Source organism: Neolamprologus brichardi, chromosome 6 (genome assembly GCF_056152115.1).
Source record: "Neolamprologus brichardi isolate AB-2024 chromosome 6, ASM5615211v1, whole genome shotgun sequence".
NCBI lineage: Eukaryota > Metazoa > Chordata > Actinopteri > Cichliformes > Cichlidae > Neolamprologus > Neolamprologus brichardi.
Window position 1 is genome coordinate 18,339,895 of NC_142109.1, and position 15,106 is coordinate 18,355,000.

Consider the following 15,106-nt stretch of genomic DNA (forward strand, 5'->3'; position numbering starts at 1 on the left):
ATTGCTTCCATAAGAATTGAGAGGGCAGTAACAGCCAGGTGCTTCTCAGTCCCTGAAAGAGTAAAAAGGTTGTAGTTCCAGCTACACTTGTATTATAAGGAATGCTTGTTCCCTTCATCAAGGAAAAGTACAAGCTAAAGCATGTTGGTCAAGCAATAAAGTGGCTGGAGCTTTAGACTTTATTTTCTTTTTCATGCAGCTTGGAAGTAAGTAAAGTTGTGCCAATAACCACAAATTTGTTAGGAAAGGTTACCAGGAGAAAACCTGTTTGCTCTAAAAAGGACACACCAGCACGACTTAAGTTTGTAAAGTTATTTTCTCAACAAGGACTTTTGGAACAATGTCATTTGGACAAGACCCCGATGCAGATGTTTGGTCGTAATGCACAGAAATGGTCAGTGATACCAAGCAGAGCAGCAAAACTACAACAGAACGGCTGAAAAAGAAAAGAATGTATTGGGAGGATTAAAGTCAATCCATCAGCCTGATTGAAATACTGTGACAGGACCTTAAGGGAACAATGTATAAATGCCTGCAAACCTCAATGAACTGAAGCAAAGTTGTAAAGAAGAGTGGGCAAAGTTCTGATAAAGTCATACAAAAAGGATTTCTTCAACTTATTAATGTAAAAAGGTGGTTTACAAGCTTTTAAATAATGTGGTGTGATTAGTTATTCACAGAATTACATAGAGTCCTCTGAAAACTTTCTTTGTCAACATGATGGTATTTGAGCTATGAACATGTTTATATCCTGCTGTAAAGCTCTGGTCTAGAAGCATTCCTGCTCTAAAGCTGGACATTGTAACGCGAATATCTATGACCAACTGAGAAACTGCAGGTTTTTTACTTTGCTTGTTGCCGCTTGGGAAGAACGGATAGAAAAATAGGCTAGACTAAAATAATATGTCAACAAGACAAATGTTGAATGTTGTGGAATGGAAATATAGATAAAGGAAAGAAGAGCTTCATGTAAAAACTGGAGAAAGAATTTAGGACGAAGCGGAAGAAAAGATTAGAGAAATTGAAGGGTTGCAAGGAAGGAAAGAAGGAGGTGTAAGTTAAAATGAGTAGCCAAAAAGGGTTTGTGGTCAAGAAGAGAAAGAGGGGAAGGAAAGTGGGGGGTAAAAGCAGAAAGGGGAAACGGGGGGGGGGGGGGGGGGGGGGGGGGGGGGGTTGAACAGTATGAGAAAAAGAAAGAAAAAAAGTGTCAAATTTGTGTGTGTATGTGTCTATATATATGTGTGTGTGTCTGGGTGTAAGTCTGTGTGTGTGTGTGTGTGTGTGTGTGTGTGTGTGTATGTGTAGGGGTGAGAGGTCTATGTCTGTCTTCACCAGGATTAAGCTTCGCCCTTATTACAGCCTCATTACATCAGTCCACTTCTTCCATTACAAACACACACATTCGATGTTGTATTACTGGTGCAGGCACGCACACACATACGCATAGACGCTCTCACACATGCACACGCATACTTATGAATTTAAAAACAGTCGCCATGTCAATCAATCTCTGAGAGGTGAGCGCTGGAGGCTGGTATTCTGAAATGTTAATCAGTTTATGTGTATGCAAGTGTGTAGCTATCTGTGTGTGTGTGTGTGTGTGTGTGTGTGTGTGTGTGTGTGTGTGTGTGTGTGTGTGTGTGTGTGTGTGTGTGTGTGTGTGTGTGTGTGTGTGTGTGTGGGAGGGTGGACATGTGTGTCACAGCTGTCCAATGCATTACCAACTAACATGACACTCCTGGTGCGCCCACAAACACACACACACACACACACACCCTGCTAATCTAATTTAGTTAACAGCAGCAGGATTCAGAAAGGAAGCTGATGTGTTTGTGTTGCACAGCGCCTCCTATGTCCCTTCCGCTGGCAGGCAGCTTGTCTAAAATCACTTACTGATTTTAGACCTGAACGTGTTCTCTATATTTGGGACACAAACCTCATGGTGGACATTGTACCGTGGAGGATTGAATTTCAGACCGCGCTGCTCATGTTGTGCTGTGGTTAGTAAATGGAACAGCAGCATGACATAGGTCCGGACTCAGCAGCAGCAGTCGGAGAGCTGAAGTGTCTCAACTTGTTTAGTGGAAATGTAGGAAATGTGATGCGGTGCTCTACAGCCCTGGTCCTGGTCAGGGTGTGTGATCAAACACCGTGAGGAGAAGCTCTGGTGATACAGGAGAGAGATGTTGACAGTTTTGAGAGCTGTCTTAGAGAGGATTTCACACAGGTTTAAATAAACATTCATAGTTCATAACTTAGTGTTTAAAATAAGCTCATAGTCCCAAAAAGGAACTACTTCATGTGGGTTTGTCTGCTGCCAATAATTGGCTCTCACTGCCATAAATTAATTACTAAATATTAAATGCTTCTAAAAACTCAGAGACAAGACACAAAACAATTTTTTTTTAAACTGGCCAGTTGCATAAATTCAGTTGTGTTTAATAGTCGCTGCAGATGTTGCTGATGTTCTGACTTATTTTGCAGACCTACAATTTCCATAAATTTGTGAGATCACTTTTGGAAATCTAAACCAATTTCTTTACAGGAATCTTTCAAATGCTTACTGGGACTGGCTTCTGCAGTAACACAATAACTTGCATTGACAGATTGCTCCACCATGCTTAATAATCTCAAACTAACTTACAGTTTATATACCATAAGATGAACATTCATGCTTCCTCAGGTCGCGTTCTTTCACGGTAAATCAATTCTTAAATTCTCTGTCCACATGGAAAAATTGCTTTTTCGTGTATTTGTTATGTGACTAAATTGCCTGTTTTTTATATATAGTGCTTTTCTACTCTACTTGAACACTCAAAGGGCTTTATGCATTATGTCTAATTCACGCATTTGCACAAGCTCCATTTTCTACATCTAAATGCTTTCAGTCTAACATTCATAGTCTGACGAACACACTGGGAGTAACTTGGGGTTCAGTATCTTACCCAAGGATGCTACTTATTCAACCAGGAGACTGAAATTTGAACATTTTAACAAACATATTGTTGGCAAAAGTGGTACGATTGGCTTACAAGCAATTAGACGTTCCAATACAGTAATTTAAAAAAATGTTACATAGTAAGATACAGACATGTTGTCAGCCAGATATTAATAGTTCAAGTATTCATAATACAGCAGAATGTGGACTATCTGTGTTATATAACAATGTTATGTTACTGTATTTTTAAGGTCATTACGTGTGATATTTTACCTCCAGAATCAGTCAGCAATTTCAAAAAAAAATTACAGCAACTTCCGGTAATTACATAAGGGTATTTGTGGAAAAAGTACAATATATCCCCACAAAATGTGGTGAAGCAGAAATGTAAAGTACCAGGAAAGGGATATACATTAGTGAGGAACTTTAAAATGTGTTTTAATTATCCTACTTGAGCTTCCTCTCACCCTGTGACAACTAAGAAAGGCTCCAGCCCTCTGGATATCAACTACATATTATATTACATATTAGTGTAGTGTATGAATATTTTTCTTTTAGCAGAAAGAGTGCAAATCAGGAAGTAATTTTAAAAAGTCATTTTAAACATTAACAATGTAAAACTTTGTGTTAGTTTTTCCCAAATGAACACACAATCACCGAGGATCTCTTTCTCAAAATTCCAGACCTCATATGCTTAAGTAGTTTTTCATTAGTGACATATATGTGCACACATAAATGTGCGCGCGTGTGTGTTGTCTGGCTGGTGTCCAGGAGACTTAATGGCCAACGCTGTTTGCTTTCATGGCCAGTCTTTCCAACTCACTGCTCAGAGGAATGCAGAGCGCACACAGTAATTTTGCTCACTTCAGCGCATATGGTGTTTCAGTAAATGTGGCACAAATGCATTAAAAACCCAAACAAGCAATCCTGAAAGCCTACAACTAGCCTGCATTATGTGTGACTTCTCATTCTCACCCTGTTGGTCATATGGAAATAGATCCTCAGCTTCTTTGTTTGCTCTCTGTTTTTCTTTCCCGTCTTTTGTCTCTCACCACTCTCACTCTTTGTCTTCCTTCTATCAGTCTCAAATATTGTATTTATTTTGACACATGCCCAATAAACAAAAATTGTTCCCGGGCATGGCATCTTTGCCAGTAACTGCCACATTTTAGCACCAGAGTTGCAGTGTGTGTGTGTGTGTGTGTGTGTGTGTGTGTGTGCGTGCTGAGCGGACAGTGGACAGATGGTGCAGGACAGCTGGTCCAGAGTGACAAGTGTGTGTGACCCAAGCCTCTACGGTGGTGAAAGAAAGAAAGACAACATTGACGGAGAGAAACTATTTGAAGAGGAATATTTCAGCTAGCCTGCAATTGCCGGGAGCTGGCAAACAGAGGGGTGGAGGACATGGGTGTTTTCGGGGAGGGGGGCGGTTCTGGAGACATCTTGAATAGATTTGGAGTGAGACAGAGAAGAGGAGGTGGAGTAGCGATAAAAGAAAAGCAGAAACTATGCCTTTCTGCCAATTTGTTCTTTTTTTCTGAATAGCGCCTGGATTTCTTTCTGATGGCCACAAATGTTGTTCTTCCATCTTTTTGTGTTCGCCTCTGGCCCCACCCCGTCTGTCGTCCTCTCCTCCCCCTGGTCTCTCCCGCTCTCTCTCTGTGAAGCATTGTGCAGGTGCCGGGTCAGATACTGTAAACTGCCACAGCCTCACAGTCGAGCGGCTGACTGATGAATCACTCATTTCCCCAAACAGCCCCGAGTAGACGATTGACAAGAGGCTCATTTTCACACTGAGTTTAAGTAAGAGGCCTCGGGGGAGGAAACACTTTCTGTCTCTAACATACACACAACACACACAGATGGTGACACACACTCTAATAGTGCCTGATGGGAGAAATGTGATCTGCCTCTACTCTTACGCGATGACCGCCTCCTTTTTACCTGCTTTAATGTGAGCTGAAGTCGAGAGGCCACAACGACCCCGAAGAAGCATCTGCATGTGTTACATTTGGATGTGCTAGTACTGCTAAAGAGCAATTTCATTCATCTGAATAAGTTGGAAAAGAATTCTTTTTAAGCAAATACATGACATCTCTGCTTTGTGATTGACTGGCTACCTGCGGTTAAGAAAATGGATGAATGGAAATGACATTGCAGAGGTTTCCTTTGTAGATCAGCTGTCATGCTGATGTCACTCACTGCTGAATACCTGAAATTCTTTGAGAAAGATATAAAGAGGAAGGATATGAAGTAAAAATTCTTTGTATGTTGGCACAGATGGGGTGTGATATCTTTAAGACTCAAGGACACCCTCAGGTTTTAGCTCACTTTTTAGGTTATAACCACTGCTTTATTAAACTTAGACTGTAGCTGACCACGCATCCCATCGAGTTAACCTCCTGAGACTTGGTATCCTCATACGGGGACATTACAATAAAGTGTTTTATGCTTTGTTTAGCAGTGGTCATTTTATTGTGTTATGCTGTAAAATGAAACCCACTATCCCCATTTATGAGGACATGCTTTAAAAAATGCTCTCCATTTAAAGATGGTGCTTAGTCTTTATATTTATCAGGTCTTCCCAAAAGCTCTTAAAGATGCAACCCAAACAATAAGAAATACAGCAACTGACTTTTAAGGAGGATTGTTTTTTTTCTTTCGTGTTACTAAATGCCTGAGTTAATGCTGTGAATCTGTCAACACATGTTAAATATCATTCTGACGACTCGGCCCGTTCATTTTGTTCTCATGGGTTCTCTTGCGTGACATATACTTCATTGATGGTTGTGTCTCCTAGGAATAAAAGATAAATAATTAAATAACTGAAGGTAGCACTGTGGCAATCTCCAAATTTCCACATATGAGATGGCATAAAGTTGCTGCAATTCAATTTATTTTTTTTTATAAAATAAAAATATTGAAATTAATGTCAAATATTCTGTTTCCTAAATGGAAGAGAAAAAAGACAGCAAAGCGTTCTTCCAGGACAATGATGTGCCATAATGTCTAGAGCTAAAGTTATTACTATTTGCAGATTTATTGTTTAGTCAATCAACAGACACCATATATTTGCCTAAACTGAATCTTAAATCTTGGATCTTAGGCTGCAACATTTTTAATAACTGACTGTGAGTCAGTTTAGAGAAGAAGTACTAATAATTCAAAGGTTTCAAGGAATGCTACTTATTTCCTTGGAATGCTGTGAGAGCAATGGGATCGTATTTGGGTGGGCAGAGGCGATTGTCAGCGTGTGCTTCCTTTGTTCGCTATTTCCACATGCTGTACAGACTAAACAAATCTTGCTCTGGTACAGAAAATCTTTGTCTGTCTGTCTCTTTGTCCACAAACTCCTCCTGGACCGCCAGGAGTTAAGCAACCAAATTTGGCACACAGGTACATCATAGGTCCCAGAAGGTTCGCAAAGGTCCCTGTCTATATCACATGTTGTGATGTATAGCAACCACCTAACGATAGGCTAAAAGTTTTCAAGTTTCCAAGCAACTATCGATAACCTGTGATATACTTCCAGGGGTGAACGACTGAAGCAACTACCAATGAGAGGGCAGCTACATTAGAGGGTTACCTTGGAAACCAGAGTCTGGAATGGCCAGTGTGGACACAGCTTTAGTCTTAAATGCTTTAACACCCCTAACATATTTTTTAAAATTTCACTAACATTGAATTTATGTCCACAAAAGTTGAATTATACATGCAACCACCTAGCAATAGGCTAAAATCTCTCATAAGGAATTTTAAGGGTCTTATTATCTATAAGCTATTAACGAATTACTCTTAAATACTGCAATGACCTTAACATAAGGTGTTACCTTATCAGCATGATCACAAAGACATGTGTAAACTGGAGTTGTGTATGTGTATATGTAAGGAGGGCTTGCCAGCATGTCACTCTAATCTGCTGGGTAAACACAAGGAAGGAAAGACAAAACCGCGCAAACTGCTGAATTAAGAGATGTGAGAAGAGGGGTGTGTGTGTGTGTGTATGTGTGTGTGTGTGTGCAAGCGCGCGCGCGCTCGCGTGATTGTCTCTGCCTGTCTTGTCATGGTTTGTAAACTGTGAATAATGACACCAGGGTGAGTAAGTGATCGCCAGTGCAGTCCTCTGCTACTCTCCACACTCGTGCTCACACGTTATGCCTCTTTCCACAGATCTGCTAACCCCTCATTCCTGATATACAAACACACTCTCCCCGACCACAGACCATAACTTCCTAAGCTCAGCTGTCAATCTCACCAAAAATGTTGCTAGAGGGGGGAAAAACTGACTTCTGTATTTTATAGCTGTATCAAAACCATTTTTTGTGCCGTTTAGTTGTTTATTTGTTATCATCAGTGGGTCGCTTTGAATGGCAAAAAGCAGCAGATGGGCTGTTAGGGTTTTAATGATGACAATTTAAGCGTCAGACTAAAATAACAAACATGCAGGTTAGGGATCTTTCTCACCACTCCCTCTTTAAGCCAAAGCATTTACTTTAAATAGAATGCTTCTGGATGTCTGACTGTGCGGGATTGCAGGATGACAGATGAACTGCACAAATGAATGATTGATGTATGAAAAGAGTGATGCAATGATTGAGCGATCAGGAGAATGGTGCAGCGATTGATGGATGAAGCGAATTGTGGGAGGAAAATTGATGGCAAAGCTAAGTCTGAAAATGACAAAGGATCGTTGGGCACCAGATTGATACATTATCCGCTAGTGAGAGGTTTTTTTTTTCTGTAAGTCGCTGAGGTTTTAAATGGAAAGGAGGCAGACGAGAAGGGAGGTGGCTGCTTGCTGCTTCAGCTTATTGGGTCATGGAGTTTGTGGCAGATCAGGTCAAAGACGTGGGTGAAAAACTTTCTGACCTGGCAGTGGATAGGCAGGCTGAGGCACACATGCAGGCAGATGCACAAACCCACACAAATGGACACAGACGCACAATCATGTGCTGTCACTTTCTATTTATCTTTTCTATTTATTATTGTATGGCAGTGTAAGAGGCAAACAGGAAAAGGATATGATGTCACTCACCAAGGGCTTGTGGCCACCAAGTGGTCTGGCAACTCATCCAGTGGAGGTCATTTTAGCTGTGGTGTGTGTGTTTGTGTCTACATCTTGTGTGTGTTTTGGATGCTCTTCCAGGCAAAGACTGCAATAAATTTGGTCATAGTGCTGAGCTGGTTTTAAAATTCAAACACATGCAGACACACACACACACACACACACACACACACACACACACACATAGCCTATCTGTCATAGGCAGTGTGTAGGTGTTAGCGTTGGGGTTATTGACTCGTAGAGACAGAGACAGCAGCGAGCAGCGAGTGAACACACTGCTATCGGAATACGATTAATACTGTCTGGCTGATGGATTAGACTCATTACAGAAGGAGCAGGGCAGGAGGAGGGTGGTGCAGGGGATGTGGGAGAAAGAGACAGAGAAAGTGGTGGAGACAAAAGGATGGAAAGACCCCCAAAGGAATGAAGAAAAATCAAGATGAAAGACGAAAGGGGGAGGAAGAGAAATGTCAGGAAAGAAGTTAAATTTATGGAATGGACGGAGACATCAAAGATTAAATATTCCATTATATTTAAAAACTCTTTAATTAAAATGAGATCAAACATCTTTAGAAATCTGGAGGTTAAAAAAACTAAAAGTCCAAGCTGACCATTAGAGGGTGCTCAAAAAGCAGTCTCCTTCAAAGATTCCACTCAAATTACGACCAATACGAGGATCTACACAGGCACCACTGAACAACTGGTTTGAATTGTTGCATTTCTTTCACTCATTAAAACTGTAAGACCTCTTTGGGATATGTACATATGTTTATGTTCTTAGAAAGAAGGAATCTTTATCATTGCCAATGCCAGTTAAAGCAGCTTGACTGATAAGCACATGCGCTACATAGATCAGTAAACTCATGCATGTGTTGATTTCCTGGGGATTAAAATGTTCTCAGCATCTCCGGCATTTGATGTTTCTCCCTTCCATTTGCCAAAACATGTCTTAAAATGCTTGCAGAATGACGGGAAGAAGAATTGCTTCTAACACGCGTGTTGGAGGAGCACAGGTGCAGGCCACAGTGGGATGGCCTCCTCTGTTGAGCCAGCTGCAAATCTAAATATCATCATCAGATGGTCCCCATTATTAAGTGCTTCTCCTCATATGTAATTACTGCATTACTGCGAGCCATGTCTATTTCTCCGCTGCGAGTGTGTGCGTTAGTGCAACAGATGTATTTCTCACTTGTCTATAATTACACGTGTAAACATTTCAGATGATGTCATGGTCTCAGAACGCTGACTAATCCGTTCCTGGGCTGGAAAGCAACGTAGTCAGTCTGCTTTTACACACACACGCACACATCCAAACACACACACAAATATACGATTTTTTTCAGCTTTGTTGTTTTACCAGCTAAAGAAAAGAGGGCAATGTATATTTCGTTTGTAGTTTCCTCAGCAACAAGTGTGGCACGTGGCTTGCAGCTGGCTTTGTTAAAAAAATAACTAACTAAATAAAAGATTGGTGAACAATTGAATGAAAAATGCGCGAGCTATTTATGTAGGAGATCAGTAGGCAGAATGTCACTTTTCTGCCGAGAAATCTTGGCTTTGCTCTCTCTGCATTCAAACTATAATCAAGGAAACGTTGCAAAATAAAACCTCAAAATCAGCTGGAAAAGTAACACAGCTCTTACCACATGAGCTTCTCTAAGCTGGGCATTTTGTAACTCACGGAGGCAACACACACACACACACACGTGCGCACATACACGCATATACACACACACATGAGTGCGCACCTTCTTTCGGGCAAATTGCCACCTCTGCAGGACAGGCGCACCCACGTACACACAGGGGACATCTCTGTCAAGTGAAAATGTCCCATAGGTGTCCACCCTTGCCCCGTAACCATAGCAACCCTCTCACCTGGTATTCAAAGTATGTGCATGAGGTGTGACAGTGAATAAGGGAAATAGACAATGAGATGGGAAGAGAGGGAGAGAGTGAGGAGGACTGCAGATCTGTCATTCATGAGCAAAGTCAATATTAGTTTAAAGAGGGGGACTGAAGGAGAAGGCGATCTGTGTGTGGGAGGGTGTGTGTGATTCTGCATAATAACTGTCACTTTAAGGAGGGAATAGTAAGAATCCTTTTTTTTGTTGTTCTTTTATCAGTTCTGAAATTCTGCTGCCCAAGATTTACAAGATGTACTTAAATTTAAACCAGAGAGGTCATGACGCGCACACCAGGCGCACGCATTCGTCCACACTGCCAGGTGCCAGTCCTGGCCCAGTGTGCTCAATAATCCTCGGCATTGTCTTCAAAAGGTCTACTCTCCTCCTTCTCCTTTCTCCTCTCATCTCCTCTCTTTTCTTTGTGAGTCTTTTTCCTCCTAATTGCTCACAGAAGTGTGATCTTTGGGGGTCCACTAATGGCACCGCTGCCCGAATTAGCTGGAGGATCCGACTGCAGACACGCACACACTAGCGCATACTGAATGTCCCAGCATCATTTTTAGCCTCCCTGACCATCTCTTCATAAAGCCCCACCAGCAAAAACTGAAACTCACTCCTTCTCCTCCTCTTCTTCACCTTCTCCTCCTTTTTTCTTTTTCCTTTTTGACTCTTTCCAGCTCCGTCTTTGCCCATTCACACATTCTAAAACTTAATAGGATTAAGGTCTCCGAAAGGGATTTGAACAAGATGATTAGTTTACTGCACTGCCAACTCCGACTCATACCCTACCACACACACACACACACACACTCTGCCACAGGAACCCCCAGTCTGCTGGACCTGGGAAGAATCTTGTGGCGGTAGGCTTCGTACAAAAGAGATTCAGAAACTGTATAACAGTAGGTAAGAGTTTGTGTATGTGTGTCTGGCGTGAGACACAAAAAACAGGGAGGAGGGGAAAGGATGAGGGGTGCATGTGTGAGAATTGAGTAGTGCTCTTTCATGCTTAGGTCTTCTTAGACACGGAGGGTGTCAAAAGCCCCCCTCACATTGAAAAGGTCCTTTAGAAAAGCAGCTCTAAGCTCTTAACACTGAAGACCTGACTCTGTCGCGCATACACACGCGCGCACACATGCGCACACACACATCCTGGACCACCAGAGGTGAGAAAAACAGGAAGATCCGTAGAAGATCCATTCGCACCAAAATGGATTTCAACAGTGTGAAAACAGACACATACAGCCAGCATCTGGACAGATGTCTCACATAGTCAGACTGGTCCGCTTTGCCCTCCTGTTCACCTGTTTTAAATTGAGTCTGTACACAAATCATAGCCACTAACCACTGTCACTTAAGGTTCATTTAGGGACTATACTGGAAATTAGGTGTTAATTAGAGCTAAATAACAGACTAATAAACACTAGAATTTCACTCAAAGAAAATGGAGTGCAGCATTCTTGGATGTTGTGTTTTTACCCAAACACCAAGTTATCTTATTTGTAAGATAATAGCATGAAAATACTCCAGAAGGACCCACAAACTTGATTAAGAAGTAGAATTGACCAGCTCAAATTAGCTGAAGTTAACCCAGACAACCACTGCTCATGCAAGGAAATCCACACCCCAAGCAATGCACAGCTGTAACAATTGTAACCCTCCCTACATTTGGAAGGACTGTAAATATGATTATTCGTGTTGGAAAGTTGTGTGTTTTAACACAGGCTTCTTTGGGGCTTTCCTTGCTTTTGGAGTCAGCCTCAAGTGGCCATTTGAGGAGTTTGAGTTTTTGACACTTTACTGTTAGTTTTACTTTTCTGCCCCAGAGCCTGATGCTTGGTTTCATTGTAGCCAAACTCACATTTTTGTATTGCCATTAACACATTTTTCTGTGATGAGACCGAAAAGCAAACGCTGCCCGGCTTTGGCGCACCGAGGCGTTGGCCAAATCGTTATAAAGGACGAAGAGTGGTCTGTGCATCTATGCTGACATTTAAAATGTGTGACCACAGCGAGGATTAGAGGTTACAGGAAGCCAGCATTTTAACTGCTTTTTGGTAACATTCCTGACCAAAGACTTTTTCATTGTTTTCAAAAAGCTCAAGTTTTCTGGTGCACTCCAAAACCTGAGGCCAGCATTTTAAGATTTATCTGCGCTCTCAAACAGCTCAGTTACTGAGTGTGAAAAATAACAGCTTGGTGTGGACGGAGGGAGGAAACAGGGACACCAAGTTTTTTTAGATTTATCTTTCTTAGGGTGGATGTCAAAGAAAAAGTGCAACACAAGGAAGAGAGCGAAATGGGACAGAACATTTTCGGTCCTTGCTGCTGTGAATTTGATGCATGTACAGTATCAGCATCGTGTGGCACCGCGTCTGTGTGTGTGTGCGGTTAAATCTCTTTTTCTACACATCATGGATAGAGGCTGTCAGCTGTTTGTTTCAGCAGCGACTATGTCTAGGATTGGTGCGTGCATGTGCATGTGCGTGCGTCTGTGGGTGGACGTGTGTGTGTCTTCTCTTTCAGAAGGTTCCTAACTTAGCAGCATGATATAGTTCCTGTGTGGGTCTAATACCCCCAGCCCCTTCAAACAAAAACACACACGCACGGACACGCACACGCTGGGCTCAGCGGGAGCCTCTTTTAATGAAGCCAGCCTCCCAGTTCAGGCTTAAGGGGCAGAGGTGAGGGGTTAAACCTTGGGGAAGTCCAAAAACAAGACCAATTTAGGAGAAGAGGAAAAGACAGAGAGAGAAAGAGAGAAGGATGAAAAGGAAGAGGAAGTTTGAGAAGAAAAGATAACGTGGTGGGTTGAACATTCACTAAAAAATCATTTAAGTGGAGATGAAACTGAATCAGGTGCATTGGCGCCAAACGGAGGAAGAAAATCCACTCCAAAGTCACTAAGAAGTCAATTTACTAGGCGGGATATTCACTCTCTCTCTCTTTGGTGGTCTGAGTGATGAATAGGGTTTAGAGTGGCCTTCTGCACTTCCTTAAGAGCCCCCACATTAACCCAGACTAGCACCAGCATGTGTATGCATGTACTAAGTGTACATGAGTGTGTTGTGATATGTGTGTACAATATGTGAGTGTTTGTGTGTGTGCAGTCTGTCTGTTGTTGTGCATCACAAGGGCAGAAAAATTGCTCAGAATCAATTTTCAATCATCTCAGCGCTTTCGAGGATGGCGGTGTGTGTGTGTGTCTCTCGCTCTCTCTCTCACACACACACAGCACTTCTTTCCTGTCCTCTGATGTTTACCAAGCTACATTACTGTAATTGCCACAGCAACAAGTTGTGTGTTCCCAAGTGAAGTGTCTGTGTGTGTAAACAGTGAAGGTTGTGTGCAACCTAAATCACAAACTGTCGAGCTGTCAGATCTTCACATTTTCGACGTTACCAACTTTTTACTGATTGTTACATCTGATACAAAGATGTTGTGGATGCACACACTGGGTGCTATATGCACTGCTGTGTGTGTGTGTGTGTGTGTGTGTGTGTGTGTGTGTGTGTGTGTGTGTGTGTGTGTGTGTGTGTGTGTGTGTGTGCGTGTGTGTGTGTGCGTGTTGGGTTAAGTTAAAGAAAATTTATTTGGATTTCGAACTCCAGCGGTTAACGGAGCACGGCTGTTTTCCAAACCCCCTTGGTCCTGTAAAAACAGTATCAGGATACACTCTATTTGATTCAGACCAGCCACTTTGTGTGTGTGTGTGTGTGTGTGTGTGTGTGTGTGTGTGTGTGTGTGTGTGTGTGTGTGTGTGTGTGTGTGTGTGTGTGTGTGTGTGTGTGTGTGTGTGTGTGTACGTATCTGCATAAAAGAGAAGAAGCACACGTGTGTTCGCTTTGCGTGTGCAAAACAGCAAAGGTAAACACATTTTACTGGGGGGGGGCTGCAACTAATTATTGCTTTTTCCCGTCACAATTTTCCGGAGCTCAGCGTGTCGTTCTCAGATTCCGTGTTTTGTCTGACCGGTAATCCAACAAATCCAAAGATTCTCAGCATACAATGATTCACAGGGCAGAGAAAGCAGCATCATAACCACTTAAAAGATTAGGCAGTTGTAAAAAATGATCTACATCTTCTATTGATCATCTTACATTTAATTCTCTTGTGTTCACACAAATCGCCAGCTTACATTTGGCAATTATGTGCAGAAGAAAAAAAGCCCAGAGACTCTGAACTGCAGCGATGTAAAATTGAACTTCTATATGGAGGAATAGATCCATCTCGAATGCAACGTTCAGCACACTTTCGCTGACTTAAAGTGCATTCACTTGTGTCATTTTGACACTTGAGAGTGAACTTGTGCCTCAGCTCTGACACTTTGAACATCTTCAAAACATTTACCTGCCAACGCCACAATCTGTTGCCGTGGTTGCAGAATGATGGATTACTTTTCTTCAGTATCACTCCTAACACACGCCTCTTAAAAAGCTACAGTTACCAGAGGACTCTTGTTTACACTGTGTCTTTGTGCCCCTGCTGTCTGTCTCAGCTGTCAATCCAAAGCTCACAGCAGCTAGCCAGCCCTCCCACAGGCTCGTAAGCTAAAAGAAGCATTTTCATTGTCTTTTCAGTTGGATATTAAAGCTCCAAATGAACAAGCCACTTTGTTGTTTTTAGTCTTCATAACGCCGCGCTTTGTAATTTTTCTCTATTACTGGCAACAAATTACCACTTCAGATGAAGGGCTGGAAGCAGCAGGTGGAGAGATACCTGTAGCGCTGATTAAACGATCACAACTGCAGGAATGCGAGGAATGTGGATGGGCATTAGCTGTTAGCCGATTGGTGCGGCAGAGGACACAGTTGGGGTCAAGAGCTGGAAGGTCAAAGGTGAAAGGTCAGGTGGTCTGTCTGGAACTTGGGTTTGTATTAGAAGCAGAGGACACATGCAGAAACACTCGCTACCGGGCAGCCTGTGGTGCTTTTAGGATGCCTGAGTGTCATCTTTCCAGAGCTGCTTGAGTGCTTTCATTTTACATGCTGTAACACATTTTGACCCGACAGCTGAATTCATTCTTGTGCCTGTGCTTTATGTAATTTATTTATATTTGCACGTGTGCGTATGTGATTAACACCTCTGTTCGTGTAACTATTTGTGAGTACATCCTTCAGCACCTTTAAGGGCATGTGTGTGTGTCCTTTATAAACCAAGCTGCAGCACCAATGAGTGTTAGGATGTATGTCACATGATGGC

At 42.2% G+C, this 15,106-nt stretch overlaps 1 protein-coding gene across 4 annotated transcripts in view; it reads left to right on the plus strand.

Annotated features, from left to right (window-relative positions):
* The window catches only part of slit2 (slit homolog 2 (Drosophila)), a 107,358-nt gene that overhangs the window by 46,619 nt on the left and 45,633 nt on the right, over positions 1-15,106 (plus strand). The window lies entirely within an intron of this gene.